This window comes from Drosophila teissieri, unplaced genomic scaffold, assembly GCF_016746235.2.
Source record: "Drosophila teissieri strain GT53w unplaced genomic scaffold, Prin_Dtei_1.1 Segkk5_quiver_pilon_scaf, whole genome shotgun sequence".
NCBI classification, from domain to species: Eukaryota; Metazoa; Arthropoda; class Insecta; order Diptera; family Drosophilidae; genus Drosophila; species Drosophila teissieri.
In genome coordinates, this window is record NW_025225019.1 from 64,627 (window position 1) to 70,626 (window position 6,000).

Genomic DNA, 6,000 nt, shown 5'->3' on the forward strand with positions numbered 1-6,000 from the left:
TTCAAAATTGACACTTCTGTCATGGATCTCCGAGCGACAAAACGGAACATACTATCGGTGACATCGAAGCTGTTTGACACCCTCGGCTTGTAATGTCCCGTTGTGATTAAAGGAAAGATCCTATTGCAGGACCTCTGGCTTAATAAGTAAGATTGGGATGAGTCAATTCCGATGCATTTGGAAACAGCTTGGGATATGCTAAAAAGCACTCTGTCTCAACTGGATGAGATATCGATTCCTCGGTTCGTGCTTACCGACCTATTGTCACCGGTACAGCTACATGCCTATGCCGACGCCTCCATGAGAGCTTATGGAGCTTGCGTCTATATTCGTAGCAAAACTGCCGAAGGTTTTAAATTATCGTTGTTGACTTCAAAGTCAAAAGTAGCGCCGCTCAAGACCAAAACGCTCCCAAGGCTTGAGTTAAGTGCCGCTCACCTTCTCGCAGATCTCTGCCATAGAATCAAACCCTTATTAAAAGTCCCTATCGAACGAATTGTATACTGGTCGGACTCTGAAGTTACTCTTCACTGGATTCGATCTCATCCATCTTCGTTGTCGACATTCGTTTCGAACAGGGTAGCGGAGATTTAAGAATGGTCAGGAGAAGCTACATGGCGGCATGTTCCCACAAAGCAGAACCCAGCAGATATCGTTTCGAGAGGTTGTGACGTCGACGAGATAGGGCAGTCGATGTGGTTCACTGGCCCACCATTTCTGAAGGACGAAGAAGAAAACTGGCCCAAAAATGCGCATTTCGAGCCGGATGAGGAAGTCTTGCGTCAGAAAGCTAGGAAGACTGTGGTTGGGCTGACCGCTGCTGTGCAAGCTTCCGATTTGCTGGATGTCATCGAGGGGTTTTCGTCAAACCTCAAACTGCTTAGAGTGTTCGCTTATATGTTCCGCTTTATAAGAAAATGCAAAGTCAAGAGTATAGTTTTCGAAGAAACTCTGTCACCGACTGAATATAATGAAGCGTTTCATAAGATTGTCGAAATAGTACAAAAGCACGAGTATCAAGTATAAATTGAAAAGGTTCGTAAAGGCTCCAAGGTCGGCCCAAGTCTTCAGCGTTGAACCCATTCATTCATGAAGATACAGGCACTTGGTGCAACTTTTCGTTTGTGCGAGTTGGGGGGTGACTAGCAAACGCTCCTATATGATCTCAATATGATGCCAAGTTTCCCTTGCTGTTGACGAAACGCTCGCAGTTTGTGCAGAGCTACGTCCGTCATTTGCACCATTCCAATTTTCATGTCGGCCCTCGAGCACTTGTGAGCATCCTACGACAGCGTATTTGGACCGTAAACGCTCAGGAACTCTGCAGTCAGACAGTTCGATCATGTGTGCGCTGCTTCAAATGCAAGCCTCGACTGATGACACAAATTATGGGAAATCTACCCGCAGATAGACTCCGTGCTCTCCGCCCATTTGCGATATGTGGCGTTGATTTTTGTGGCCCTGTCTATACGACATTAAAAATTCGAGGAAGGCCCCCGTATAAGTCCTACGTTGCCTTATTTGTTTGTTTTGCGTCCACGGCGGTTCACTTAGAGATTGTCTCAGATCTAAGTACTGATTCTTTTCTATTGGCTTTTCAAAGATTCATTGGTCGACGAGGATGTCCGCAGACGGTGCACAACGCGACGAACTTCGTCGGAGCGAGTCGCCACTTCCGGGCTCTTCGCGATCGGATCGAGGAGCAGGCGGACGCAATTCGCGAGTTCTCATCAAAAAGCGGATGCGAATTTGCGTTCACACCCCCTCGGGCTCCGCAGGTGTGGAAACTGCAAAGCACCTACTCCTACGAGCGGTGGGCAGCGCACTCCTCAACGCCGAAGGGCTGGCAACAGTCCTCGTCGGGATCGAGGCCACGATAAACTCGCGGCCCCTCGAAGCGCTTAGCCAGGACCCAAGCGACGGAGAGGCGCTAACTCCCGGGCACCTGCTGACAGGCGGGCCGCTCATCGTAGCACCAGCACTCCGGACCCCGGACCAGGCGGGTCTCAGTTGCTTGCGGCGATGGCGGCTTGTCTCGTCAGTCAGGCAAACGTTCTGGCGGCGATGGTCCCGGGAATATGTCCTGGGCCTTCAGGTTCGGGGCAAGTGGCACGAGGCGAAGGCCAACGTCGAGGAGGGCCAACTCGTCGTCGTGGCAGAGGACAACCTGCTGCCTCAACAGTGGCTCCTGGGAAGGATCGTCGCGACGCACGCAGGAGAGGACGGCAAGGTCAGGGTCGTCGACCTTAGGAGGAGTGATGGAGCCATCTTCCGGAGGGCGATCCACTAGCTGGCGCCGCTGCCGATTTGTTTAAGCCTTGGAGGCGTTCAACGGGGCCGGTGGCGGAACTCATATTGTCGGTCATTGTTTATTGTTAATTGTTGGCATGTGAAGTAGAAAAAATTTGAAGTCTAGTGTAAGTTAGTTTAGGGCGAAGGCGGGAGCATAATAAAGCTCACTCTCGCTCTTTGCGAATTCGCCCCGTCTTCGCCAACCTCTGTTATGCTAGGCCTAACACATATGTTAAATAGAAGATGAAGTCGAAAATTGAATTCAACCCGAGCACACGCATTTTTTCGTTGTCGTCGTTCCGAAATTAAACCTAATTATTCTTGCCACCAAAGTTCGATTATTTTTAATAAACTAATTAAAAACTTCAGTTCTCCTATTATTGTTAACAGTCCGCTTCCGACCGTCTTTTAACAATATCAGGTCCATCACAGCTCGGCCTCTGTGGTTGGATACAATGCTTCCCCATTATACTGCCCAGGCATTAAAATCTCGAACAATAATCTTCGGACTTCGCCCTCTCGCATGACTTGCGAGCACGTGTAGTGTGCAGTCCTTTTAAATTCTTCCTAGCTGAGTAGCCAGGGCCATGACAGAGCTCGGCAGTGTGCAGTTCTAGCATTTGCTCTAACTAGTTTGACGGATGGGGCGGGGTTCTGGCCTACTCTATAATTCATGGGAGCACCTTTTCACAATACTTTAAGTGCACGGTTTCAAATAAACAAAAATCAACAGGATATGTATAAAAAAAAAATTAAAGAAATATTGTAAGTCCCAATAAAAAGATGGATACCGGATTATTGACAGAAACATTCGGTTTCGATTGACTCTAGGGTATGAGATGTTAATTTTACCCTATTCTACACCCTCCCTACCTTGACAACACCGGAGAAAATATATGGGTTGTCCCTTAAGCTAACGTTAAGGTAGCTACTATTTATGTCTAGGATCAGCATGGTGTTCGGCGACAGACCTACAAGAAAAAAAATAACCTTCATTTCAATTATATAATATTATAAGTAAAAGATATAATTATAAGTAAAAGATTAAAAAAATGAAGTTTAAGCTGAACTGAGCTTCTTAAATAATAATCATAATGAAGGATGAACAAAATTAAAGAAAAAAAAATATAAGTAAATCATAGTATTTTAAATAATGAAAAATATAAGAAATAATGCATGGTTTAAGTTTATATGATCGACCATTAAATAAAAATAATAAAGAAAAATAGGGGAAAATCAAATAAAACTCACTCACCCTGCGACGCCGTCGTTGAGCTCAATGACTGCTGAAAATCTTTATAAAATAGAGGATCATTTTGTTTCGTCCATGAGTTTAAATTTAAGCACAACAAATTATCAATTATTAATTAATTAGCTCTTGATCATTCCTTATTTCATTTCATAAAATTTCAGTTATTAAACAAAAAATTTACTTTAAGTTTTAAGTATTTCAATTCAAAAAAAAGGAAATTTAAGAGAAAACATTTAAATTAGTGACATAATACGACGCAGCGTCCGAATCGTTGAAACAATGGAAATTTTTATATCAATTCTTCTTAGCCACTTTTAATATTTATACGTCTGATCCAGTTTGGTTCGCAGAACGAAACTTTGTGAAGACCTAGCACATTTTTCGGAAAATTGGTCAATAAAGAGTTGGCAACGCTATCTTCCTTGGAGGCGGTTCAGAAATTTCCAATATAAATTTAATTGGCAGACGTCATATTTTTATTCCAGCTTATTGGTCGCAATACTTCCAAGACATAGCGAAAATCTGCGGCAGCGCTGCACCAAATATCCAAGGCAGAGCAAATTAACCAAAGCAGCGCTCAAACAACCAAAAAAACAAATGCCCCTGTAGGAAATTGGACACTACACACGTTCAACTTTTCTTTGAACTGGTCAGGTCTTCAGGTCTGTCGCTAGGCAGAGCATATCAGCTGCGTCTTTTACCTTCGCATATTCAATTCCACGCATCGGCTAGGTAGCCAATTCCTAAACGTGAAGGGCTGCAACATTTGATAGCTGCTTAACCTGTCTCGTGGAGTAGGGTTTGCTCAAGAGCTTAAGTAGACATAAGTGCTGCTCCACTACAGTCTGAGCCAGGAACCTCTGAGCAGTGAATCGAATTTAATCAATTAAGTTAAGAAGGGTTCATCAAATGGTCTTCATGAGCTCAGTTATTGCATGAACTTGCATATGCGGGAAATTCGAACCCTGGCCACTACCCAACAAATTTTTGATGGTCTTCCGATCCACCTCGTTACTTTATACCTGTATCAGAGTATTGGAAGAGGATTTATCAATCAATGAGCTGTCTACCTGGAATACTATGGAGTCGTTTGTGGAAAAATGGAGCAGGGTGATGGAAAACATGAATCGAGACTTGGTAACTCAGAACACCAGACGAGCTGGTGTGAAAAAACTTGCTAAAATGTAACCAAAATACACTTAAACTGTATGCGCAAGGGGCACTCTTTGCATCAATGGAAGTCGACTCACTGTAGATATTGTCGCATTATGGACCACTGGTTATTGCATATGAATCATGACCCATCCGCACCATCCACCTCATTTTCAACACCGTAATGTGACCCATACTTGACTCTCAGCCATTGCTATATACCTCATTAACCTTCAATAAAAGATAGCAAATCTCGAATTCGGATAAGGCAGTCGATATTCTTGCGCAATCACGGGATGCAAGCTATCGTGCTTCATTCGCAGCTGTTGTGACTCAGTACCACGGATTATCAGCCCCATTTCAATATAAATGCAACATCATGAAAGATACACAAAACATTTCGCTCGCTGATTCCTATTTCAATTAATCACAACGAATTGACCTTTTAATTGGCGCAGGTTTGTTGTGCAGGACGTTGCCAACTCTTGAAAAACCAAACTTGGTTGGATAGTGTCTGGAGGAATTTCGACTATGCCAAATTATAAATCGCTTATAGCTGCCATCATCAAGGACCCTGCTGATCATTCTGATGTTGACACAGTTACCGCAATCGTAAAGTTAATTGGGTAATTTAACTTCGTCAAAGCTATCTTTATTGCCGGAAGGCTTGCGATGTGTAATGGTTGGCCTTGGAGAGAATAAATTATAGTTTAAATAAATATATTAAAACGCGCGGTTTACGCGCCCTGCGAGATTCGAACTCCCTCTACAGCCCTTAACGAAAACATAATTTCCGACCCAAGCCGCGTTTGTACCGAAAACTTCTTTTCGTTTTCGCCGCTACATCAAAGAAGAAGTGCTTGAAAAAAAAATAACAGAAGTGCATATCTAACATAAAAAGTGCCACGCGCCAAATATACAAATTTACAAAACTCTCCCGCTCTTTAAGGCGGCTGAGCAGCGTGAGGGGAATTGCAACGACCGCAACAGCACCGGGGGAGGAACTCTCGCCAGGTCAGGATGGACAAATGCTGAAAAAAAAACAATAGAGAACGCTATAGTCGAGTTCCCCGACTGTCTGATACCCGTTACTCAGCTAGTGAAAGTGCGAAGGTGGCTCTTCAACACTGACAGTTTTTGGCATTCAGTTAGAGGGGGCGTGGCAAAAAGTTTTCTCTGGATTCAGCATGCTGAATCTAGCATTAATAGTTCTTGAGATCTCGAGGTTTATACTGACGGACGGAAAGACGGACATGGCCAGATCGACTTGGCTGTTGATCCTGATCAAGAATATATATACTTTA